The sequence below is a fragment of the Anomaloglossus baeobatrachus genome, chromosome 12 (genome assembly GCF_048569485.1).
Source record: "Anomaloglossus baeobatrachus isolate aAnoBae1 chromosome 12, aAnoBae1.hap1, whole genome shotgun sequence".
Lineage (NCBI taxonomy): Eukaryota > Metazoa > Chordata > Amphibia > Anura > Aromobatidae > Anomaloglossus > Anomaloglossus baeobatrachus.
Genome location: NC_134364.1, coordinates 90,060,456 through 90,074,053, shown reverse-complemented (window position 1 = coordinate 90,074,053; position 13,598 = coordinate 90,060,456). Strand labels below are relative to the sequence as shown.

At 45.2% G+C, this 13,598-nt stretch overlaps 1 protein-coding gene across 4 annotated transcripts in view; it reads left to right on the top strand.

Annotated features, from left to right (window-relative positions):
• Positions 1-13,598, top strand: part of SEMA6C (semaphorin 6C) — a 165,046-nt gene that overhangs the window by 52,675 nt on the left and 98,773 nt on the right. For all 4 annotated transcript variants that reach the window (XM_075330490.1, XM_075330489.1, XM_075330492.1 and 1 more), the window contains exon 2: positions 11,136-11,192. The gene's annotated coding sequence lies outside the window, so the exon portion shown is untranslated. The remainder of the gene's footprint in view (positions 1-11,135; positions 11,193-13,598) is intronic.

Here is a 13,598-nt window from a genome sequence, read left to right as displayed (position 1 = left end):
ACCTGGGCATCTCCTGTATATAATTATATATGTACAGCTGGTATAACCTGGGCATCTTTTGTATATAATTATATATGTACAGCTGGTATAACCGGGGCATCTCCTGTATATAATTATATATGTACAGCTGGTATAACCTGGGCATCTCCTGTATATAATTATATATGTACAGCCGGTATAACCTGGGCATCTCCTGTATATAATTATATATGTACAGCTGGTATAACCTGGGCATCTCCTGTATATAATTATATATGTACAGCTGGTATAACCTGGGCATCTTTTGTATATAATTATATATGTACAGCTGGTATAACCGGGGCATCTCCTGTATATAATTATATATGTACAGCTGGTATAACCTGGGCATCTCCTGTATATAATTATATACTGTCACGGCCGGGCGGTCGGGCCGACCCAGGAGGTGGATCCACTGGACCGAACTCTTAAGATGGTGGTAGGGAGTCCGGCAGCTGAAGCACTGATGGGCAGCAGAACAGTCCGTGCAAGTGAAGGCAGCGGAGGAGTCCCTGGGACCACGGTGTCACAGATGGTAGTCCTGGTGACGTAGCTCAGGTTCGGAAGCCGAGATGATATCAGGCGGGGTCCGGAACCTCAGGAGCGAGATGACGGGTCACCGCAGGGATCCGAGATGGTACGGACTGTCAGATGGCAGACGGACAGTGTGCGGGGTTCAGGATACGGCAGACGGGATGGCGAGGCAGGTACGGCTCTACAAAGAGAGATAGGTGAGTACAGGCACATAAACACCAGGAGACCTGACTCCTAGCTCAGGGAACACGAAGATCAGGCCCCGCCCCCTTGGACACTAACCCCCTTTATACCCAGTACCTGTTCCACCTCATTTCCTGTTAATGGACGCTGGCCCTTTAAGAAAGGGTCAGTGACCGCGCGCGCGCCCTAACGCGCATGCGCGCCGCCCGGGTGCCAGAAGCCAGGGAAGGAGGCTGAGGGGAGGACGCAGGAGAGCCGGCCAGGTCCTGGGAAGCCGTCGGGCGCCGGGATCGGGAACCAGGGGGCCTGGGACGGACGGAATCCGGGGGCTGAGGAGCGGGCAGCGTGGCAGGTGAGCCGGGGAGCGGGGGTGAGGACCCGGGGAGCGTGACAGTACCCCCCCCCCCACGCCCCCCACCCCGCAACCGGGACATGAAGGCACGGATAAGAGGAGTGCCCACGTTCTCCCTGGGCTCCCAAGACCTATCCTCAGGACCATACCCCTCCCAGTCCACCAGGAAGAACTGCCGACCTCGTACGGTCTTCATGGCCACGATATCCCTTACCGCATAGATGTCGTCATCGGCAATAGGTGGAGGGGCCGGACTGGCAGCATTGGAGAAGGGACCAAGGACCACCGGCTTGAGCAGGGAGACGTGGAATGAGTTGGGTATCCTCATCGTGGCCGGGAGCTGTAGCTTGTAGGAGACCTCATTGATCTTGGCGAGGACCTTAAACGGCCCGATGTAGCGAGGACCCAGCTTGTAGGAAGGTATCTTCAATCGGATGTACTGGGAAGCAAGCCAGACCAGGTCACCAGGAGAGAAACACGGAGGGTCCAGACGCCTCTTGTCAGCGTGTTTCTTCATCCGCTGGGAAGCGCGTCCAAGGGACGCCTTGACAGAGTCCCAAATGGTAGCGAAGTCACGGGCTACAGTATCAGCCGCAGGGACATCCGAAGAAGGGGATATAGGCAATGGAACGGAGGGCTGAAGTCCGTAAACGACATGGAAGGGAGATTTGGAGGACGACTCACTGATGTGGTGGTTATGTGAGAATTCAGCCCAAGGCAGAAGCGTGGACCAGTCGTCGTGATGGGTGTTGACATAGTGACGTAAGAAGGATGTCAAGATTTGATTGACCCTCTCCACTTGGCCATTAGACTGAGGATGGTATGCGGAAGAAAAGTCCAGAGTTACTCCCAGGTGTTTGCAGAGCGCCCTCCAGAAGCGGGAGGTGAACTGAGTTCCTCTGTCGGACACGATGTGGGATGGAAAGCCATGCAAGCGGAAGATGTGATGGATATAGGCTTCCGCGAGTTCCTGAGCAGAGGGCAGTCCAGCCATGGGGATGAAGTGGGCCATTTTGGAGAACCGGTCCACCACGACCCATATGACTGTGTGTCCAGAGGATAATGGCAAGTCCGTAATAAAGTCCATCGCAATGTGTTGCCAGGGAACTGAGGGTATCGGTAGAGGCAGCAGACGGCCATAGGGCAGGTGTTTGGGCGTCTTGTTCCTGGCACAAGAGGAGCAGGCAGAGACAAAGGCGGCGACGTCAGTGCGAAGGGATGGCCACCAGTAATGGCGTACAATCGCACCCCATGTTCTCTTCTGGCCTGCATGGCCGGCTGTTTTTGAGGCATGACCCCAGTGTAACACTTTTTGCCTGTCGGTCTCCGAGACATAGGTCTTCCCGGGTGGTATCTGGGCCAGAGTGACGGGAGCCACCGGAACAATCTTGCTAGGAGGGATGATAGGTTGGGTAGTCTCTTCCTCCTGCTCCATGGACATGAGGGACCTAGACAAGGCATCGGCGCGTATATTCTTGTCCGCGGGTCGGAAGTGGAGCTGGAAGTCAAACCTGGCAAAGAATAAGGACCACCTGGCTTGCCGCGGGTTCAGTCGCTGAGCGGACCGCAGGTATTCCAGGTTCTTGTGGTCCGTGTAGATGGTCACGGGGTACACTGCTCCTTCCAGGAGGTAGCGCCACTCCTCCAGAGCTAGTTTGACCGCCAATAATTCTCGGTCACCGATGGTGTAATTCCGTTCTGGTGCTGAGAAGCTCTTAGAAAAGAAACCGCAAGTCACCATCTTCCCGGAGGAGGATTTTTGCATGAGCACTGCTCCGGCTCCTGAGGAGGAGGCATCCACCTCCAAGGTGAACTAGCGGTTTAACTCCGGTCGGTGGAGTACAGGAGAGGAGGCGAAAGCTCGCTTCAAAGAGCAAAACGCGGCGTCGGCCGCAGGTGACCAGTCCTTTGGTTTAGCCTCCTTTTTGGTCAAAGCGGAGAGAGGGGCAGTCAGGGCGGAGAAGTGCGGGATAAACTGGCGGTAGTAGTTGGCGAATCCCAGGAACTGTTGGATTGCCTTCAGTCCAGAAGGAGGAGGCCAGTTGAGTATGGAGGAGACCTTCTTTGGATCCATCTGCAACCCAGTACCCGAGATGATGTATCCCAGGAAAGGGAGAGAAGACTGCTCAAAGACGCACTTCTCATATTTGGCGTAGAGACGATTCTCTCTCAGTCTTTGTAGAACCAGCTTTACGTTCTCTCTGTGGGTCTGGAGGTCCGGAGAGAAGACAAGGATGTCATCCAGATAAACTACTACACAGAGGTAGAGGAGGTCCCGGAATATGTCGTTCACCAGTTCTTGGAATACGGCAGGAGCGTTACACAGACCGAAGGGCATCACGCAGTATTCGTAGTGCCCGTCGCGAGTATTAAATGCGGTCTTCCATTCGTCCCCAGAGCGGATACGAACTAGGTTGTAGGCACCCCGAAGATCCAGTTTGGTGAACACACGGGCTCCTCTGAGCCGGTCGAACAATTCGGGGATGAGCGGTAGGGGGTACTTGTTTTTTATGGTGATCTGATTCAAGCCCCGGTAGTCAATGCATGGGCGTAGGTCACCCTCTTTCTTCTTAACGAAGAAGAAGCCTGCTCCCGCAGGAGAGGAGGATCTCCGGATGAATCCCTTTGCCAGGCTTTCCGTGATGTATGTGGACATGGCCCTGGTTTCCGCTGGAGACAACGGATATATCCGTCCTCGAGGTGGTGTTGTTCCTGGGAGCAGGTCGATGGCGCAATCGTAGGGACGGTGTGGCGGAAGTACCTCAGACTCCTTCTTGTCAAAAACGTCCGCGAAGGACCAATAGGCCGAGGGCAGTTCCGGTAGGTTCTCTGGAGCCGGGGGACGTCGGATTGGTTGTAGGGACTTTAGACATCTCTCATGACAGGCAGAGCCCCAACGAGTGATTTCGCCAGTACCCCAGCTGACTGATGGTTCGTGTGTCCGCAACCAAGGAAGTCCCAGCAGGATTTGATGGGACATGTGTGGAAGGACGTAGAGAGCGATGTTCTCGGTGTGCAGAGCACCTATACGCAATTCCACCGGCTTGGTGATCCAGGAGATGGTATCAGAGAGGGGTCTCCCATCCACCGAGGCAATCATTAGGGGCTTATCGAGTGGAGTAACAGGCAGCTGGTACTTGTCCACCGTGGCCTGCTGGATAAAATTGCCTGCTGCTCCGGAGTCGAGGTATGCCTCAGCCGTGAAGCGCGTCTCTCCTGTTGACACTTGTATCGTCCACATAACTGGGTCTGAGAGAGTCCCAGCACCTAGGGTGGCCTCTCCTACCAACCCTAGGCTTTGGAGTTTCCCGGCCTTTCCGGACAGGAGCGTAAGAGATGTGTGCCCTCTCCGCAGTAAAAGCAGAGGCCTTTGGCGAGCCGCTCTGCTCTACGTTGGTCAGACTGTCGTACTCGGTCAACCTGCATGGGCTCGTGGACAGGAATCCCAGCTGTTGAAGAGTGAGGCACAGAGGACTTCTGTGGAGGAGGGGAGTGCCGTACTGCACGTCTCTCACGATACAGCTCTTTGGAGCGTTCCTGGAAACGAATGTCCACTCGAGTGGCTAGGGCAATCAGGGCATCTAGGGTGGAGGGCACGTCACGACCCGCCAACTCATCCTTGATGCGACTCGAGAGTCCTTCCCAGAAGGCGGCTGTCAGGGCCTCATTATTCCACCCGAGTTCAGAAGCCAAAGTACGGAAACGGATGGCATATTGACCCACCGTCAGTGTTCCTTGACGTAGGCGGAGGAGGGATGAAGCAGACGCAGAGGCGCGTCCCGGCTCGTCGAAGGTGCTGCGAAAGGCCTGCAGGAACTCTTGAAGGTTCTTGGTCATGGGGTCCTCCTTCTCCCACAAGGGGTTCATCCACGCCAGCGCCTCGCCCTCCAAATGAGACATTATAAAGGCGACCTTGGCTTGGTCAGAGGCGAACAGATGTGGCAGCTGCGTGAAATGAAGGGAACACTGGTTTATGAAGCCCCTGCAGGTCTTGGGATCTCCAGCATAACGAGGTGGTGACGCCAAACGGAGACGGGAAGCATCTGAAGAGGCTGCCACTGGTGCGGGAGCCATGGCTTGCATAGCTGGGGACCTGGGTGCCGCAGGCGTCATTGATGCTTGTAACGTGTACAGGCGGGTGTCCACGGAGGTCATAAATTGCAACATGCGGGTCTGGACTTCATGCTGACGTCGGAGTTCCTCTTGCAAGGCCGCTAGTGCTGCAGCGGGATCCATGGCCTGATCTTACTGTCACGGCCGGGCGGTCGGGCCGACCCAGGAGGTGGATCCACTGGACCGAACTCTTAAGATGGTGGTAGGGAGTCCGGCAGCTGAAGCACTGATGGGCAGCAGAACAGTCCGTGCAAGTGAAGGCAGCGGAGGAGTCCCTGGGACCACGGTGTCACAGATGGTAGTCCTGGTGACGTAGCTCAGGTTCGGAAGCCGAGATGATATCAGGCGGGGTCCGGAACCTCAGGAGCGAGATGACGGGTCACCGCAGGGATCCGAGATGGTACGGACTGTCAGATGGCAGACGGACAGTGTGCGGGGTTCAGGATACGGCAGACGGGATGGCGAGGCAGGTACGGCTCTACAAAGAGAGATAGGTGAGTACAGGCACATAAACACCAGGAGACCTGACTCCTAGCTCAGGGAACACGAAGATCAGGCCCCGCCCCCTTGGACACTAACCCCCTTTATACCCAGTACCTGTTCCACCTCATTTCCTGTTAATGGACGCTGGCCCTTTAAGAAAGGGTCAGTGACCGCGCGCGCGCCCTAACGCGCATGCGCGCCGCCCGGGTGCCAGAAGCCAGGGAAGGAGGCTGAGGGGAGGACGCAGGAGAGCCGGCCAGGTCCTGGGAAGCCGTCGGGCGCCGGGATCGGGAACCAGGGGGCCTGGGACGGACGGAATCCGGGGGCTGAGGAGCGGGCAGCGTGGCAGGTGAGCCGGGGAGCGGGGGTGAGGACCCGGGGAGCGTGACATATACATACAGCTGGTACCACCTGTACATATATAATTATATACAGGAGATGCCCAGGTTATACCACCTGTACATATATAATTATATATAGGAGATGCCCAGGTTATATAACCTGGGCATCTCCTGTATATAATTATATATGTACAGCTGGTATAACCTGGGCATCTCCTGTATATAATTATATATGTATAGCTAGTATAACCTGGGCATCTCCTGTATATTATTATATATGTACAGCTGGTATAACCTGGGCATCTCCTGTATATAATTATATATGTACAGCTGGTATAACCTGGGCATCTCCTGTATATAATTATATATGTACAGCTGGTATAACCTGGGCATCTCCTGTATATAATTATATATGTACAGCTGGTATATCCTGGACATCTCCTGTATATAATTATATATGTACAGCTGGTATAACCTGGGCATCTCCTGTATATAATTATATATGTATAGCTAGTATAACCTGGGCATCTCCTGTATATTATTATATATGTACAGCTGGTATAACCTGGGCATCTCCTGTATATAATTATATATGTACAGCTGGTATAACCTGGGCATCTCCTGTATATAATTATATATGTACAGCTGGTATAACCTGGGCATCTCCTGTATATAATTATATATGTACAGCTGGTATATCCTGGACATCTCCTGTATATAATTATATATGTACAGCTGGTATAACCTGGGCATCTCCTGTATATAATTATATATGTACAGCTGGTATAACCTGGACATCTCCTGTATATAGTTATATATGTACAGCTGGTATAACCTGGACATCTCCTGTATATAATTATATATGTATAGCTAGTATAACCTGGGTATCTCCTGTATATAATTATATATGTACAGCTGGTATATCCTGGGCTTCTCCTGCATATAATTATATATGTACAGCTGGTATAACCTGGGCATCTCCTGTATATAATTATATATGTACAGCTGGTATAACCTGGGCATCTCCTGTATATAATTATATATGTACAGCTGGTATAACCTGGGCATCTCCTGTATATAATTATATATGTACAGCTGGTATAACCTGGGCATCTCCTGTATATAATTATATATGTACAGCTGGTATATCCTGGACATCTCCTGTATATAATTATATATGTACAGCTGGTATAACCTCGGCATCTCCTGTATATAATTATATATGTACAGCTGGTATAACCTGGGCATCTCCTGTATATAATTATATATGTACAGCTGGTATAACCTGGGCATCTCCTGTATATAATTATATATGTACAGCTGGTATAACCTGGGCATCTCCTGTATATAATTATATATGTACAGCTGGTATAACCTGGGCATCTCCTGTTTATAATTATATATGTACAGCTGATATAACCTGGGCATCTCCTGTATATAATTATATAGGTACAGCTGGTATAACCTGGGCATCTCCTGTATATAATTATATATGTACAGCTGGTATAACCTGGGCATCTCCTGTATATAATTATATATGTACAGTTGGTATAACCTGGGCTTCTCCTGTATATAATTATATATGTACAGCTGGTATAACCTGGGCATCTCCTGTATATAATTATATATGTACAGCTGGTATAACCTGGGTATTTTATGTATAATTAGATGTGTACAGCAGATATTGGCAATCCATGAGATTATAATTGCGGCTATGATAGGACAGTTTCCTATTAAAAAAGAAATAAGAGGGTTTATAAATCTTTGTACTTTGCACAATTTTAATTTTTCTGCTCATGTTAAGAGTTCATAAACAGGACCATTAAAGCTCTAACGTTGTCTGCTGCGCTTCTATAAACCCTTGCCTCACGTTAGAGAGAATCCATCACAGGGAAATAGGATTACTTTCACTAGATAAGTACCCACTACTATTAACGTTAATTTCCATGGAAGGGATCCAGATTTCGGAAAACCTTTGATTAAGTCAAATTCTTGCCAATAGCAAAGGGGAATGTGTTCATTCATAGGGACACAAATTACCACCGGATTCGGCCATGTTGTTAGTTCAGTACTTAGGAAAATAGAGGCTTCATATTCCATATGTACAAGAATATAACTACTATAATACTGTCCCCTATGTATAAGAATATAACTACTATAATACTGTCCCCTATGTATAAGAATATAACTACTATAATACTGCTTCTATGTACAAGAATATAACTACTATAATACTGCTCCCTATGTACAAGAATATAACTACTATAATACTGCTCCTATGTACAAGAATATAACTACTATAATACTGCCCCTATGTACACGAATATAACTACTATAATACTGCTCCTATGTACAAGAATATAACTACTATAATACTGCCCTCTATGTACAAGTATATAACTACTATAATACTGCCCCCTATGTACAAGAATATAACTACTATAATACTGTCCCCTATGTATAAGAATATAACTACTATAATACTGCTCCTATGTACAAGAATATAACTACTATAATACTGCCCCCTATGTACAAGAATATAACTACTATAATACTGCCCCCTATGTATAAGAATATAACTACTATAATACTGCTCCTATGTACAAGAATATAACTACTATAATACTGCTCCTATGTACAAGAATATAACTACTATAATACTGCTCCTATGTACACGAATATAACTTCTATAATACTGCCCCTATGTACAAGAATATAACTACTATAATACTGCTCCTATGTACAAGAATATAACTACTATAATACTGCCCCTATGTACAAGAATATAACTACTATAATACTGCTCCTATGTACAAGAATATAACTACTATAATACTGCTCCCTATGTACAAGAATATAACTACTATAATACTGCCCCTATGTACAAGAATATAACTACTATAATACTGCTCCTATGTACAAGAATATAACTACTATAATACTGCCCCTATGTACAAGAATATAACTACTATAATACTGCTCCCTATGTACAAGAATATAACTACTATAATACTGCCCCTATGTACAAGAATATAACTACTATAATACTGTTCCCTATGTACAAGAATATAACTACTATAATACTGCCCCCTATGTACAAGAATATAACTACTATAATACTGCTCCTATGTACAAGAATATAACTACTATAATACTGCTCCCTATGTACAAGAATGTAACTACTATAATACTGTTCCCTATGTACAAGAATATAACTACTATAATACTGCCCCCTATGTGCAAGAATATAACTACTATAATACTGCCCCCTATGTACAAGAATATAACTACTATAATACTGCCCCCTATGTACAAAAATATAACTACTATAATACTGCTCCTATGTACAAGAAGATAACTACTATAATACTGCCCTCTATGTACAAGAATATAACTGCTATAATACTGCCCCCTATGTACAAGAATATAACTACTATTATACTGCCCCCTATGTACAAGAATATAACTACTATAATACTGCCCCTATGTACAAGAATATAACTACTATAATACTGCCCCCTATGTACAAGAATATAACTACTATAATACTGTCCCCTATGTACAAGAATATAACTACTATAATACTGCCCCCTATGTACAAGAATATATCTACTATAATACTGCCCCTATGTACAAGAATATAACTACTATAATACTGCCCCTATGTACAAGAATATAACTACTATAATACTGCCCCCTATGTACAAGAATATAACTACTATAATACTGCTCCTATGTACAAGAATATAACTACTATAATACTGCCCATATGTACAAGAATATAACTACTATAATACTGCCGCTATGTACAAGAATATAACTGCTATAATACTGACCCCTATGTACAAGAATATAACTACTATAATACTGCCCCCTATGTGCAAGAATATAACTACTATAATACTGCCCCCTATGTACAAGAATATAACTACTATAATACTGCCCCCTATGTACAAAAATATAACTACTATAATACTGCTCCTATGTACAAGAAGATAACTACTATAATACTGCCCTCTATGTACAAGAATATAACTGCTATAATACTGCCCCCTATGTACAAGAATATAACTACTATTATACTGCCCCCTATGTACAAGAATATAACTACTATAATACTGCCCCTATGTACAAGAATATAACTACTATAATACTGCCCCCTATGTACAAGAATATAACTACTATAATACTGCCCCTATGTACAAGAATATAACTACTATAATACTGCCCCTATGTACAAGAATATAACTACTATAATACTGCCCCCTATGTACAAGAATATAACTACTATAATACTGCTCCTATGTACAAGAATATAACTACTATAATACTGCCCATATGTACAAGAATATAACTACTATAATACTGCCGCTATGTACAAGAATATAACTGCTATAATACTGACCCCTATGTACAAGAATATAGCTACTATAATACTGCCCCCTATGTGCAAGAATATAACTACTACAATACAGCCCTCTCTGGCTCTGAATTGAATTAGTTCCTCTTATGTGTGGTTGGGATGGGTTCAGTTTATAACGCCGCTCTGTGCTGTTGATTTTTGGATTTTCTGTTGTTCTCACCATCTTTTTTCTAAAAAAAATTTGTTTAAAAGAACAGAGAGTCCTCAGTGGTTGATACCTTTTAATGGCTAACTGAAAAGATGGTAATAATTGCAAGCTTTCGAGACTACTCAGGTCTCTTCATCAGGCATGGTATAACACAAAATCTGAAGAGTCACGTATTTATACACAACAGGACTTAGAATAGTGCAGTAAAAAAAAAAAAAAAAAAAAAGAACAAGTTATATGAAACAGAACTATCTCTATGTTTCATATAACTTGTTCTTTTTTTTTTTTTTTTTTTTACTGCACTATTCTAAGTCCTGTTGTGTATAAATACGTGACTCTTCAGATTTTGTGTTATACCATGCCTGATGAAGAGACCTGAGTAGTCTCGAAAGCTTGCAATTATTACCATCTTTTCAGTTAGCCATTAAAAGGTATCAACCACTGAGGACTCTCTGTTCTTTTAAACAAATTTTTTTTATCTCTACTGGCTAACACGGTACAAAGATATATTTTACTTGCATCTTTTTTCTTACATTTCAGATTTACTGTTGTCATTGAAGTTGAAGGACTCTTCTGTGATCCCGGAGTGGCACTGCGGTAAGGCTCTGAGTACCTGTAACCTGTCTGCGTTGTGTCTTATCTCAGTCACGTAGTTTACAGCCTGTTGGAGCTGCTGTGGTGTGACAGCCATTTATGCGCCTTATGTCACCACCAGGGCTTTTAATAGGCAATTTATCATTAACCCAGTCAATGTGAGTCCCATAAAACTCTATGGCGGAGCTGCAGTACCTGGCACAGCCACCACTATCTATGGCGCTGTTCCTATATGAACCGTGTAGAGGACCTCTAGTGAAGAGGACTGTAGTAAGCTGCACAAAAGGTGGATATGTGTATATATATATATTTTGTCGCAAGAATGTTTCCATCCACTGACATCAAGGAAAAATGTACAAAACAGCATTTTAAATGTATAAAAGCGGGTATCTCCATCGGGTGGGGATGGTTTTCAGCAGATCCGGCGTTTCCAACCTGTCCAACGAAGGAATTACTCCTTGAAAGAAAAAGACAAATGAGGCGGTATAATAAAAAGTGATTCGCTGGCCGCAAAGGTCAGTCGCCCAGGTTTGGGTTCCTCGGCTCCGCTAATAATGCACAAAACACAGCTTTTTCCAATAAAACAGGATGCGCGCGGCCTTGATAAATCACATTCATTCATATTCATGGCTCCGACATAAAAGAGCAAACAAATCTGAGCAAGGGAAGGTACGGAATACCAAATAAACGCTCCAATCGCTCACTGCAGAGCCACACGACATACCGCAGAGCTGTAATCATAAACTGGGAAGATCAATACACTACATGTTCCCTGCAAGCAAAGGGACTGTACAGTATATGGCGGTATGCTGCCTCCATTAAACCCGCACTATCAAGCCTTTGTACATATTCCCCTACTTTCACAGAGAGAAGAGGCTACATAATGCCAAGAAAAACCTTGGTGATACCACAAAAGATCCTCAGGGGTGGGGCCAAGTGGTAATGAGGTGTGGCCAAGACTTGCCCAATGTGTAGGAAAGGAATCGGTGTAATTACGTTATCACTTTACTCTCCGAGAGCAGACTTTAAAACTTGGACTTCAAAAATGGGAAAGCATGCCCTAATATAGTATACCGTCATACAGTGTCAAGAGCCATACCGTACAATGACTGAATAATAGTCTAAATTGTTGAGCAAATAACACTTCCCTTGAATTGATTACTTAAAAAGGAATACAACTGCCATGGTAATAATGAACTGCACAGTGCCTAAGGAACAATGACACAAGCAAATACCACCATACAATGTTCAAATAGTGATGAAATAACACTGTCAAGCACAGGTCAAATAAGTCTAGTTACATAAAAAAAAAAAAAAAAAAAAACAAAAAAAACCTGACGACAACCGATAATAACAATTGAAGCATGAAGAAACCACATACTGTGTATGTAACCGCACCACATAATTCTAAAAGGGATCTGTCACTTACCATAAATATGATTTTTTTTTTTAGCTTTGTGTCAATGCCGCTGTTTTCCTGAATCCGGCGATGTTTTTCTTTTATTTCTGTGCCTCTCCATTCCTGAGCTATGGTCTCCTCTCCCCTGTATATATTTCTACCAATGTGATCCAAGTGGGTGTGGCTCCTAAGGCGACGCCCACTGAGCTGCTGATGACCATGCCCACTTTGTAACAAGACTAGATTTCCATTGAGGAATTAGAGGGCCATATCTCAGGAACAGAAAGTCGCAAGAACAAAAGAAAGACATTGCTGAACTCAGGAGAACAGCGTCATTCAGACCAGGTAAAAAGAAATACATGTTTATGCCAAGTGACAGGTCTCCTTTAAGTAAATTCTGCCATACAGTGATCAAATAACATCTCTATATACATTAGCAAATGTGTAAAAACGTGCTATACAGTGTCTAAATAGTACAGGAATGTAATAATATTAAGATACAGTGGTCTTTATATGCCTTAGATGCTAGGTGGCGCCCCCTATAGCAGGGGAGACTGATACACCCTTAGGTAACGTTGGTTATTTTACGTACTAACCATTAGAGTTCCCCAGCTGGTACTAAGATCCTGGAAAACCCCATTAAGGTCACCATTAAAGGACATATTGCCCCCTGGGACTGAGACGGAGACATTCCCATCTCGCTGGCACTAGACGAGTCAGCGGGGAGCTGCGGTAGTCTGTTACTCTGACTGATTTAGCAGCGGAGTACAGTTACTTTTAATGCATAATAAATAAAGCTCATTGTCTCCTCATCCCTTTTATACGAGGCGAGGAGAGGCCGTGTCACAGCACTACACACTCATCTCTCTGATCGCAGAAGCTGTGCGGAGGCAATACGGGGATCTAACTGAGCGTCAGCCCAAGCGAACACCACAGAGCGCAGCTATTGTACAAAAACGAGTGGTCACAGCCTCGCCCCTTTACTGGCATTACATATAATGATATTAAAG